At 50.0% G+C, this 13722-nt stretch overlaps 1 protein-coding gene across 2 annotated transcripts in view; it reads right to left on the reverse strand.

Annotated features, from left to right (window-relative positions):
- Window positions 1–11850, reverse strand: part of CLCN4 (chloride voltage-gated channel 4) — a 60234-nt gene extending 48384 nt beyond the window's left edge. Inside the window, exons 1-2 of one of the 2 annotated variants that reach the window (XM_007517456.3) lie at window positions 11697–11850; window positions 8912–9175 (exon numbers count right to left, since the gene is read on the reverse strand). The gene's annotated coding sequence lies outside the window, so the exon portion shown is untranslated. Of the gene's footprint in view, window positions 1–2995; window positions 3120–8911; window positions 9176–11696 lie in introns of those variants that run through there. The other variant, XM_060183094.1, reaches the window with a different exon arrangement.
- Between the last annotated feature and the right edge of the window lie 1872 nt (window positions 11851–13722).

The raw sequence follows: 13722 nt of genomic DNA on the forward strand, positions 1-13722 counted from the left end.
GTCTCAAAAGATTCAAGCAAGCAGTCGCATTACCTTCCAGACCCAGGCAGCGCTAGGATGGAGTTTAAGAATCTGTGTTCCCAGCAGGCTCCCCGGCTGCAGGTCCCCCAGGACTGTAACTCGGACACTGATTGTCAGAGAAGTGCAAATAAAGACAACAATGATATACCGCTTCACCCCTGTGAGGATGTCAGACATCAGAAACGACAGTAACAACAAATGCTGGAGAAGTTGGGGGCAGGGGTGCAAAGGAACCCTCCTGCACTGCTGGTGGGAATGTCAATTGGTCCAACGCTTGTAGAGAGCAGTCTGGAGAACTCTCAGAAGGCAGAAGTGGAGAAATAAGAACATAAAGGGAAACCCAAAGCAGAACTTGGACTGGCTTTGGTGTACGGCACCAAAGGAAAGGACTCTGGTGAGGGAGGCTTTCAGGTCCTGGTGCACAATGGTGGAGGATCACCTAGTCTGAGGTAAGAGTGTTTGGCAGACACCTATCACGGTGAGATGAGAAATTTGACCCATGTGTCAACAACTATACTTCCTGTAAACCATCATCCCCTTAATTAAAAAAAAAATCCCTGTAACTTGTTTACAAGCCCGTTTTTTCTCTGGTTGGCTGTGAGTTCTTTGAGGGCAGAACCCTCATCTCCTGTCTGGACATTAATCTTTTTCTCTTTTTACCCCAGTGCCAGAGAGAGAACCCGAGGCCTCATACATATGAGATACCACTAAGTCCTCCCAGGCCAATTTCCTATTCTTTTATTTTTTGCCTATTTGTTTGTTTGTTTAGCCTCCAGGGTTATCGCTGGGGCTCCATGTAAGCACTATGAAGCCACTGCTCCTGGTGGCCATTTTTTCCATTTTATTGGATAGGACAGAGAGAAATTGAGAGAGGAAGGGGAGATAGAGAGGGAGAGATACACATAGACACCTGCAGCCCTGCTCTACTGCTGGTGAAGCACCCTACTGCAGGTGGGGAGTGGCGGCTTCAACCTGGGTCCTTGCATGGGCCCTTCTGTGCTAATCAGGAGCATCACCTCTCGCACCCTCCCCATTCTTTTATTTAAATACAGAAAAAGGACATAGTGACAGAGAGAAGTAAGACACCACAGCACCGTTCCATGGAGTTCCCCCAGGTTCCAGGGCTCAAACCTAGGGTCTCAAGCACAACAGAGCTCTCTCTTGGCCCCCCCTTATCTGGGCCTCTGAAGTGTTTGCCGATCCTGCTATATAGTCATGACAGCCACAAAATCCCAGAGGCTCCATGGAGCACATATACTGGCTCTAGCCTGTTGTTAAAATTCAGAGACTCCAGCTGGCCGGGCTAGCTTCACGGGCGGGTAACAGAGACTCGAGGTCACACGGCTGGGCAGGGAAGCTGTATTTCTTTATTCAGGAACAACGATTTATAAACTAAGACAAACTAATCACCAAACAGAACTCTCCTGCCTCCTTCCCACTGGCGGTGCCAAGAACTCTGTTGCCTCTCTCCCCCGCGGCGGCGCCAAGCACTTTCTCACTCTCTCACTCTGGAACTCTCTCAGGGTTCCTTGGGGCGGGGACAAGCGGGCCGCGAAAACTAGCGGGACTGAACCAATTTTCTTGGCAGGGGGAGAGCTAGAACAACCCAATGTAAAATAAAGAAATACAGCTTCCCGGCCCAGCCGTATGTCTCTGGTCGTCTCTGTTACCCGCCCATGAAGCTAGCCCGGCCAGCTGGAGCCTCCGAATTTTAACAACACTAGCCCACAAAGAGCCCCATCAACACTGCAGTCGAGAAAACGCTGTCACTTGGTTGAAGGTAGGGATAGAGACACTGGGAATGTCCTCCTTCTCTCTTCACCCTCATCCATTTACCTCCTCTTCGCTCCATCCTCCTCCTCCATCAGTTTCTCTCCATTCCCCCCACCCCTTCCTCCTCCTCCTCCTCCTCCATCTCCTTTTCCACCCACCGCCACCCCCACTCCAAGGTCCACTCTGAGCGCAGTCCTCTCCATTCCCCCAAGCACACCTCCTTCCACGGGCCTGGACCCACTGTTGTGGGAAGGGACTCTCCCTTTAGTGCATGGTACCTACAGTCCCAGAGTCATACCACTTGTCCCTCTTGGAACACAGCCTGCGTGCTGGGAAGGGGCTGAGGCCAACTGCATGTGGCTTCAGTGACACAATGGAGTCAGTGTTCTCACATTCCCCACAACAGGGGGCAGGGAAGAGACATAAGGTCTCCGTGTTCCTGGTGTCCAGGATTTGGGATTTCTTGGAGAATCCTTCTCAGAACAACAGTAATACACAACCATGTCTTGGATCTCTCTAAGCACTTCAAAGGCTCTATGACCTAAATACAGACACCCCAGGCTCATGTTAGAGACAACTCAGTAAGGCAAAGGCTAGGCCACATCCCACGTGGCACAGGAAGTGAGCTGGCGGTGCTATTCTGTTGGGAGTTCTGAAAGGAAAAGGTTGTCCCGAGCCTATCTCCGGACCCATGGGCGCCAGCTTCTCCCTGTGGTTCTTCACATGTCATCCTTCTGTGCCTGTTCATGTGGAAACTTCCTCAGCTTCTAAGGACACACGCCACCCTGGACCAGGGCCTGGCCTACTGGCCTTATTGTCACTTGACTCTAAGCAAGGTCATATTCTGAGACAATTCTGTGTCCTTCCCTCTCCAGGCACCTCTTCTGACTGACCTTTTGTTGAATATTTTCCCACAAAACTATCTCCCCTTATGTGGAGTACATCCCGCCCCCAAAGGAAAATAAAAAAATGGGCATGCTTGACCAGCAAACTTATAAAGGTGAAATGCAGGGCATCACCCAACGCGGCTTTGTAGCACCTCCCCCCCCCCACCCAGAGCAGGATTATGGGCTGCATCCTAGCTGGCTCACTGCAGTGAGGACTGAAACACCCACCAATGTAAGAGTATAGGCCACAACGGCTGCCGGCGGGAGGCAAGTTCACTGCCTCGTCCACCACCACCTCTCAAGCACCTTCCCACCTCGTGGACGTCGTGCCGATCTCCCTGCCGGTCCTTCTCTGCGCTTTCCCTCCTCCAGGAGCCTCCAGCCTCCTCCATGCTCACCGTATCCAGGTCCCTGCTTGAAGACCAGCCCCCACCTATCCATCCTCTGCCTCCTGCTGTAGTTCACTCTGAACAGAACACTCTGAAATGACCTTCTCTCTCTTCGACTCATAGCAATGTCACCCCAGAGTCCTGTTCATGTGATGTCACAATGCCTTCTGTTACCTAGACAATAAGCTCACAACTGGAGGCCATTTTGACCACCAAGGGACCAGCAAGGACCTATCAGATGTTTTACCAAATAAACAAGCCAATGAGGAGAGGGAATGAATAAAGAGGTCAAGAGATAACTCACTCAACAGAGCATGCCTCTCACCAGACCTCCATAAATGCTTTGGTCTCCCTCTCCCTCTCCCTCTCCCTCTCCCTCTCCCTCTCCCTCTCCCTCTCCCTCTCCCTCTCCCTCTCCCTCTCCTTCTTATGCCCTCACAAAACCTAGATTGGGATGAAGAATATACTGTATCCAGCATCCGGGGACCTGGAAGTCACGTGGCCTTGGCCCAGTAACTCGACTTCTTTTGTCCCTTACATAAAACAGATGCATTTTACTGCTCCCACATAAAAACTAAAGATTACTGTGGTTTGGGAGCTGAGTTCCAGTATCTATACTCTACGCACTTAATTAACCCCACAGGATCTCCTCCTGAACATGTTCACATTCCTACGACACCATTATCCATTATTTACAAAAGCTTGGGTAACCCACTAGGGTGCCGGTTACAGAAATCCCCAGTCTGTCTCCATAATCAGACACAGTCTGATTGTACGGAGGCCAACAGTTTCTGAACAAGATTTGTGAAAGAAACTGAGGGGAGAAAGCTGCATTGCCATCAGCCCTCCTTTCTCTCACAGTGCTAGTCCCCGGACAGCAGAGCAAATGAGTAGCTGCCACAAGGAGCCTCACGGCTGCAGCTCAAACTGAGGCTGAGTGAGAGAGGTCAGACACGAGAGAGCACGCACCAAGCTCCAGGACAGGCCAAAGAAGAGGCAGAGGGTCCATGGAGGGGACTGGTAATGTTCTCAGTCCAAGCCAACTGAATTCAGGCCATGCATTTGACTCCACAGAGGTTAAACCCCAATACATTCTAGACAGTGAGCAGGGAAGATAGTATGGTGGTTATGCAAAAAAGACTCTCATGCCTGAAGCTCCAAAGTCCCAGATTCAATCCCCTGCAACACCATAAAGCAGAGCTGAGCAGTGCTCTGGAAAAATAAGTGACAGACACATTCCAGAGATGGCTATATTTGCACAGATGTTTTTGGAAACAATCTAAGAGAAATTTCAATGGCTGCCTTTGGAAGGAACTCGATGCTGCTCAGAAGTCTCACTGTATGCATGTAATATGGAGAACAAGTCACCCAAAAGAGATTTTGTGGGACCAGGTGGCGGTGCACCTGTTTGAAGGCGCACATTGCCATGTGCCTAGACCCAGGTTCAAGCCCCCAGTCCCCACCTTCAGGGAAGAAGTTTCACAGGTGGTGAAACAGTACCACAGACCTCTCTCTCTCCCTCCTTCCTTTCCCGTTTTCTTTCTTCCTCCCTCTTAATTTATCTCTGTCCGACCAAATAAAAATAATTATTAACAAGATAGTTACTCTACAGTGCCAGCTAGGCAGGAAACCCACCCAACCCTAAGAAAGTGACGCTGCCAGCCACTGAGGATCTGGTCAAGCAAAGGTTCAACAACAAGGCTTTCCCCACAGTAACATGCCAGAGGGACTCTGATGGGGTGGCAGTGGGGAGGACGGTCCCCACACATCTGCCCCCATGTCTAACTACAGAACACAAAAGCCATCACTAGCAGTGAAGCCCGTGTGGCTGGTGAGGGAGAGCAGAGGGGTGGGGAAGGCTAAGATTCCCTGGGACATCAGTCTGTTATGCTCTGGGGGTCCCCTGACAGATCTCTTCAGTGTAAACCCCTCACATGTCTGAGAATCTCTATGGCTTTTCTGTCTTTGTTGTATAGTTTTTACGACAGGCTGGTGATCTAGCTCAGCCTGTTAGAGTGTAAGATTTCCATGTCTAAGGACCCAGAGGTTGCAGGTTCAGTCCTTAGCATCCCCATATACTGGAGCTGAGCAATACTTTGGTCTGTCTCTCTCTCTCATGAAAAAAAGGTAAAAGAGTTAAGCTTTTTAAAAGTACAGTTTTTGTTATGAACATTTTAAAACACACAGAACATCATCCAGAAGGATGCAATGATAACAGCCTCCCTTCCAATAGGAAGGGTTACGTGGGGTAAGCTACCAGGGGTGGAGGTGGGGGTCACTGGGACCCGAGTTAGAGACTGTCTGTCATGACCAGCATCATACATCTTGTACTACTGTGACTGATCATCAAGTCTAATGAAACCTAGGTGGCTGGAGAGATAGCTCAACCAGACAGAGCACCTGCCTTGTCATGTGTGTAGCCTGGCTTTCAACCCCAGCACCACATGGGAGTGCCACAGCACTGGGGGAAGTCCCAATACTGTCTGTGGTGTAACCACCCCCTCCCCTGCCCCATCTGTTTGAATAAAACAACTGACATGGGAGCAGCGAACCTGGACATGCAAGAGGCCCTGGCTCTGAAAACACAAACAACAACAAAAACCCATGGGACCTTCCTCCCGTTATCTGAGAGCCCATCACACACAGATGACCTCCAACATTGGTGTACGGCACCAAAATAAAGGACTCTGGGGTGGGAGGGTTCCGGTCCTGGAACACGATGGCAGAGGAGGACCTAGTGGGGGTTGGATTGTATGCTGAAAGCTGGGAAATGTTACACATGTACAGACTATTGTATTTTACTGTTGACTGTAAATCATTAATCCTCCAATAAAGGATTTAAAAAAAATGCCTTCCAATGGCTACCACTGGTTCCAGCCAAGACTCAGTCAAAGACTTGTCAAAAGAAAAAAAAAATCCAAACAAAACAGAAGCAAGCAAACTGTAAGACTTCGGGAGGATGGAGGGTGGGGATACGAAATTTTAGTGGTGAGTGTAGTGTGGAACTATACATTGTAATCTTATAACCTAGTAGCAAACAACTAATAAGAAATGTTGAAGAAAATCCCATCGGAGCAGCAGCTATATTTGATCATGCCAGGGACTGAATGAGTCCCCAAGTCCCTATGTTGATATCCCAGCCCCCAAGGTGGTAGAATTAGGAAGTGAAGCCTTGTGGGGGCGGTGAAGAGGTCGTGAGGATGGAGTCTCTTGCTGGGATGACTGTCCTTCTACCCACAGGGACACAAGAAGAAGGTGGCCTTCTGCAGCACCGAAGTCCTCACCAGCACCAGACCAAGCTGGCACCAGGACTTACGGAGGTCTAGCCCCCAGAGCAGTGAGCAGTCTGTCTTCGTGTCCCACTGCTGCTCCTGTCATGGCACCCGAGCTGAGAGCAAGCTGCAGGGCTTTGGCGGTCTCCTGGAAGGAGAAGCCCACCTGCCTCCTTTCTGTCCCCACCATGGGGCCCTGAGGCAGGAAAACAGGCCCCAAAGGCCCCTGGGGTGCCCAAGCTCTGGCACATGAGAGTGTGAGGGCCTGGCTCTGGGGCATGGAAGTGGACAGAGCAGTTTGCTCCACTGAAAGCCACCCCTCCCAGGGGAAGTCGGCTTTTTCAGAGGGCGGGGAGAAAGCCAGTGGATGGGAAGGGAATGGAGGAAAGAGGCACAAACCCAGCCCAGCCCACCCCCAATAGACAATTGCTAATTGTCTCTGGCCACACTATGACCCACAGCCTGCGCCACGCAGCTTCCTGTCGCTCCTGCATGCTCCAGCCTGCAGAGCCTACCACCCCTGGGATCCCATAAAAAGCTGAGGATTCAGCCCCCAGGTGTCACTGCCTTGAGGCCACCCTGTAGGTCTCTGAGCTGTCTACACCACCACCATCTGCCCCCACCCCACGCCTTTCCCACAACACTCTCATTGCTACTTTGATGGATTAAAAAAGGACGGCTGAGCTCAGCCCCAGGCTCCCAGCTGAGTCCCCTAGCTTGCCCAAGCACCTAGACCGTGGCAGGTTCCAGCACCCCCTAGTCTGGAGCTTAGAAGGATGAGCTCTTTCCCCAACACCGCCCTTCCTGCTGATCTGGCTTCCCAGACAAACAGGCCTCTATTTCTGGCATCCCATCGCATAAAGCAGCCCTTGCCTCGTTCTGTGCAGTATATTAGGGAAGGGAAATGAGAGCTCTGAGCAAGGGCTCAGCATCAAACATATCTTGGGAAAAGGGACTCTAGAAGCCTGGAGCCAGAACACTTAGAGATCATCTAAAGCAGTGAAATCAGGGGTCCTCAATGGTGGACAGTGGACGCTCCCTGCCCCTATACCAGACAAGTGGCAGTGCCTGGTGACATTCAGGGCTGCCACATCCTGGGAGGGGGGGGGAGGGAGGCTCTGGGAATCTGGTGGGTAAAGACCAGGGATGCCACTCAACTTCCTACAACCACAGGACAGACTGCTCCCCCACCCCAAGGAGTCTGCTGCCCACATGCTGAGGTTGACAAACCCCAATGCAAATAAATCCCTTTGTTATTCTGAGGATGAGAAAATACAAAGTGGCTAGTCCAAGGTTCCACAGTTCCCAAGGCTCAAGTGGTGAACCCAGTGCTCTGGGACACTCGCTGCTGTGCCAGGTTGGGGGTGAAGGAGGGGCGGCACCCGAAGATCCTCATTCTTACAGCCCTGCGGAACCAAAGGCAGGAAACCACAAGAAAGGAATTGACAGATAACCCAGCAACACATCAGGGTGTCCCAACCCTGCAAGATGAGCTGTCTTCAATTAGCCACTCAAATCACAGGCTCGGCAGGGTCCCCCAACAGTTGCTGGTGAGTCCGATGATTCCCAGTGGGCGCCTCAGTACCATCTACCAACACCTCAGCTTCCACAGGGCTCCCATTTCCCAGAAAAGAATGCCTCCTAAAGGCACCCACCAAGGTCCTGCCCGGTGGGGGTGGGGGATTCTGATCCGGAGAATAAAATGTAAACACAAGCCAGACCCTGAAAAAGAGCCCTTGAAAATCCCACCCCCTGACCCCTGTTAGAACTCAACTGTCACCTGACACCCCGTCCTCCATGGCTGCTGAATCATCAAACCCCTTCTCTCAGCAAGCTAATTATGCAGTAGAGGAATTAAAGAGAACACTGGGAATTCTTGGGGCTGGGTGTTTCTCTTCTTGCCCAGCCTCTTTCAAAAACCATTTTGTTCTTCAGGACTGGAGCTGGTGCACACACCTCAAGCACACACACCTTTGCACGCCCTCTTTGTTGGCAACCCTGCTTTGTACTGTGCTAGATACTGCTGCCCTTTTAAAATCTACCTGAAACACCTGCAGGAGAAGTAACAGCTTCCTGATGCTTCGTTCCTGCCTTGAATGCTGAACCCTGGCAACACAACGGCCAAAATGGTTGAACTGCATGCCAGCTCTTAAATTGCTTTGCAAGGATGTCGTTCCTCGGCTTGCTTTGGCTTGGAAAGCAATCGGATGAAACCCAGAGGCCAAATCCGACCCCCCTCCATCCCCAGGAAAGAGCGCTGGCAAACATGTCATTATTTCAGCAGCACCTTGCCAGCAGGGAAGCAGGTGACAGTTGTCTCGAATGAGCCCCTCCCTCCTTGCAACGCAAACCTTGGCGATCACCGGGTTGCTTCCTCCTCTGGAGCCATGGACACCCCCCTCCCACTTCCCACGGGGCCCCTGCCCATCTTCCAGGGCGGGCATGCCAAGATCCGAGCTACACTTGGCCTGCACCAGCCCTGGTCCCCGTGCACGCAGCAGCCAGCGGCCAGCGCCCCTAGCCTTGGCTTTGGAGGCGCTGCCAGGGTGCAGCGCCGCGCGCCCCTCACCTGCAGTGCCGCATGGCGCAGGCCGCCGACCACCTGCACAGCACTCTAGAGCATCCTTTCTTCACGCCGGCGCGCTGACGTCACCCGAGGGTGGGGCACGCCGCCACGTGACCCCGTAGGCTAGCCTGGGGTCTGGGGAAGACCCTGGAAGTCCCGAGAGGGGCGGGCAGTGTGTGTGTGGGGGGGTGGGAAACCTCGGATCTGGCCTCTTCCTCCACCGGGATTCTGCGCAGGCAGGGCACAGCTGGCGTGACGGGCCAGAATCTGGGGACACAGACAGCACAAGGAGGGAGAAATGCAAATTAATAACCGGCTCCTAGCGAGGACCAGGATTTCAAAAGAGCCTGCAAGAAAAGGATTAGTAATGGCAGGGAGCATTTTAGTTTAAGAACAGCTATTATCCGCAGACTCCCAAGCCTCACCCTAAATTCACCAAGGCAGAAGCCGCCTTTGAACAAGACCCCCACCCACTCCCCGGTGATTCGTTTGCATATTAAAGTTGGAGAAGTGAAATCAAAGGGGTGGAATCCAGAATGTATGTGTGTGTGTGTGTGTGTGTGTGTGTGTGTGTGTGTGTGTGTGTGTATCCAGCAATTCTGATAATTAGCTGAGCTTGGGGGGGTCCCGTTGTCTAACAAGAAAAATGAACCTTTTAGCGGTGACACTACATTATAAAGAAGTTTGAATTATGGATCAACAACAATAGAGAATGTCCCATCCTCTGAAGGGAGGATGGACAACATACTCTATGCTACACCTGAGGAAGATGGGTCAATACTGGGGCAGCTTGGAATGTTCCTACTTGTGACCACAGAATTGGAGCTCAGATCTACAGGGATGCAGAGGTCACATAGGCTCCTAAGCTTAATATGGGCCCAGATCATATCAAATCGATAGGGTTTACACTCAACAATATTTATACCCCTTTCCCATATTAGGGAGCTACTCTCTTCCCTGATCCAGCTTTCTGGTCCTTTTCCAGCAGTGACATCATCTTCCCAGACAATAACTTGGATCCACCTGCATATCAGATTTCAGGCTCAGGGAAAAACAAACAAACAAAAAACTAGTATAGCCACAGGTCCTTCGGAATATAACTAAAATATGCCTACTAGTTACAAAATGGAGGATCTCCCCACCCCCCCAACTCTTCATCTGCACTATTCCAACCTTTAGGTCCATGATTGTTCAACAATTTGTTTGGCTTTGTATGTTAACTCTCTTTTCAACCACCAGGTTCCAGATGCTAGCAGGATGCCGACCAGACTTCCCTGGACAGACAACCCCACCAATGTGTCCTGGAGCTCTGCTTCCCCATAGCCCCACCCCACTAAGCAAAGAGAGAGACAGGCTGGGAGTATGGATCGACCTATCAACGCCCATGTTCAGCAGAGAAGAAATTACAGAAGCCAGACCTTTCCCCTTCTGCATCCCACAATGACCTTGGGTCCATACTCCCAGAGGGTTAAAGAATAGGAAAGCTATCAGGGGAGGGGATGGGATATGGAGATCTGGTGGTGGGAATTGTGTGGAGTTGTACCCCTCCTATCCTATGGTTTTGTCAGTGTTTCCTTTTTATAAATAATATATATACATATACATATATATATATATATATGAAGTTTGAATTGAAAAATGATAAAAACAGCCTTTGCCAGATGCAATGGGGAAATAAGTCTGTTTAGGCAAGTCAAGAGGAAACTTAAAATCTACAGTGGACAGGCAGAATTAGCTTTGCTCAGTGGTTTTGGATAGTATGTGAAATGTGATAGCATCCTTTTAAAGGGAGACACCATAGCACAAAGGCTTCCCCAGGGTCATGGTACTTTATGTGCTGTACCTAGGGCTCGAACCTGGGGTGATCTGTCACACCAGTGCCTGATAATCACACTTGAGTGTAAAGCATATTCATCATGGAGTATTATTATTTTATATTGTATAAATTAAAGTGTAATAGTGCGTTCGTTACTCTCATTCACTACATTCCAACACTAATTTGAATTTGCGAAAGAAAAAGACTGACTGTGTGTATTTGTACTCTTTGCTTGCTTGAACATCTTATTAGCAACTTGGCACGGTTTTAGGAGTCCGGTTTTACCTGTGTCTGTGTTTGTTTTCTCAGGTCTTGAGGCAAGGAAGTTGATCAGGCATGAAAGTTAATTCACAATAACTTGTCAATCCCCGTTTTTTCATTCTGATTACATTGCACAGAAATGAGTCATCTTACTACTACAGCAAATATACACACTGTCAACATTTCTCATTCACAACGGAAGCCTCTGCCTAGAAAGCCATAGACAAACCCAACTGTGATCATGCCCTCAATTTTGAAATCCTGGATTTCAAAGTCAACCTGTGGCCCTGTGGACTTTTCTTTCGCCAGATGCTCTGCCCAGTTTTGAAATGTGAAAGGACATGAGCAGAACTGTTTTTCATAGATCCTTTTACTTTCACTTGAGTCTGAATCACAATTTTACCATTCCCTTCATCCACACCCCCTGAAAGAGATGTGAGAGCAGGCGAGAGTCATGTCTATTTGCTTTTTCTTCCAGCAGCTTCCATGACCTACATTTAACCCAGGCCCTCTTACCACCTTTCACTCTGGAGTCGCAAAATTTTCTCCTCCAAGAAGGTCAAGCTAGCTTGGGGATCCACCCAGCCCCCTTCCTTGTCACACGGATCTATTTTCAACAACAGATATTAAAAATCAACAAAGGGGGGGGTGGCCATGGTTTTCTAGGTCAATCCCCTCGAGTTTGCTGTTCTGAGTGACAAAGCAACTTACCTTGTGCTTTCAGATTCCTCAGATAGAGATCAAACGTTAACTGAATTTCCCTGCTCCTGTGGGTGGAGGGTCCGAGCTAGGGTACTGGTTACCGTCACAGGCAAAAGTCGATTTCAGCTCAGGAGCTCAGCAGCCCTCCCCGCTCCCCCAAACACCCCTCCCTCCGCAGGCTGGAGGTGTCACGTGCTTGCCCCAGCCACTCAGCCTTGCCCAGCCGGCTGGGTCACCTCTTGGCACTGGAGGTGTGCCAGGCTGATCTCATTTGCCCAGAGAGGACCCAGAGTCTCCCACAGGAGCCAGGCTGTCATCAGAGGCTGAGCGGCACCTTTATCTGTGACAGCAGTTCTAAGAGGCAATGGGGGGGGGGGTCTGGAGTATGCTTTCCTGGTTTGGCTGAAAAGACTTAAAGCTCAGATGTCTTGGGGTGATTTCTTTTTTCTGCCTGTAGGTTAGGTTCACCTTCCCTTTCCCAGAGGTGATCAGTCAAATGTAAAACAAAACAAAAACCATGACAGCAAGCAGGAGAATCAGAAAAGGCTTCAAGCCAGGCCCTCAGTTTTCAGCAAACTGAGGTTAACTCTCCCAGAATCTCCCAAGGCCATCTAAGATTTGGGAACAAAGAATGCCACCCAGGAGAATGGAAATTGAACAATCTTCCTGGTGGGCCATTTAGCAATTCCTACCAGTTATGCAAAGTTTGCAGGTGCTTTGGGGCCTGAAGCCCTGGTATCTCTTGCCTCCAGCAACTTCCTGCCCTGTGGGTAGGGTGGGTAGTGGAGGAGTTTGCTGTTGTGTTATTTATGATCTCAAAGCATCTGAAGGGAGTTAAATGTCCAGAAACAGGATGTGTGGACCGATAAGACATCTGCACAGTAGAAGACTAAAAACTACTGAGGGAGTAGATACTTTGGACATGACAAATGTGGACCTCAAGCAAAAGTCATCAATCACTCCAACATGAAGTGGGAAAACAGACAGGAGAGGGGGAGAACACTTTCAAGAGGGACCTGCCCCCACATGCACTTCCCTAAATCCAAGGCTAGTCACCCCTAAATAACCTCAGCAGGAGGAACCTCCTCCTGGCTTCCTTCTAGAAGCTCCCTGGGAAATAAATGCAAGGTATGTTGAACCAGCAATTTCACATTTCTTCCTCTCCTGTTTATTTGCTTCCGGGACATTTGGCAGTGTCTTGGGACAATTTCAGTTGTCACCCTTGGGAACAGGGGTGCTTCTCGCTTCTAGTGAGTAGAGGACAAGGACAATTCTCAATATCACACAATACACACCCAACACAGTCCCATCCCCCCAACAGAGAGTATTCTAGCCCAGAATAGCAATCTATTCTGGAGTGAAACCTCAATTTACAATGACTTAGAAAGTATTTTTGGGGACGCAGGAAGTGGCTCAGTGAATGGATTGTTGGAGTTTCAAGCGTGAGGTTCCACATGTACCAGTGATACTCTGGTGTTCTCTCTAATTAACTAAACTTTCAAAAAGAAAATATGGGGGCTGGGCTGAACGGTGGCGCCGTGGGTTAAGCACACATGGAGTGAAGCGCAAGGACTGGGTGTAAGGATCCCGGTTCAAGCCCCCGGCTCCCCACCTGCAGGGGGGTCGCTTCACAAGCGGTGAAGTAGGTCTTCAGGTGTCTATCTTTCTCTTCTCCTCTCTGTCTTCCCCTCCTCTCTCAATTTCTCTCTGTCCTATCCAACGACAACATCAACAAAATGGAAAAAACAGCCTCCAGGAGCAGTGGATTTGTAGTGCAGGCACTGAGCCCCAGCGGTAACCCTGGAGGCAAAAACAAATAAATAAATAATAAGTAAAAAAAAAGAAAATATGGGCCATGCCAGTGATGCACATGGTTAAGCACACACACTGCAGTGTCAGGGACTCAGGTTCAAGTCCCCCGGTCTCCACCTGCAGGGCAAAAGCTTCATGAGCAGGGAAACAGTGCTGCAGATGTCTCTCTCTTACTCTCTATTTCCCCCTTTCTCCTCAAATTCTGTCTCTATCTCCTCTCCTC

This window comes from Erinaceus europaeus, chromosome X, assembly GCF_950295315.1.
Source record: "Erinaceus europaeus chromosome X, mEriEur2.1, whole genome shotgun sequence".
Taxonomy (NCBI): domain Eukaryota; kingdom Metazoa; phylum Chordata; class Mammalia; order Eulipotyphla; family Erinaceidae; genus Erinaceus; species Erinaceus europaeus.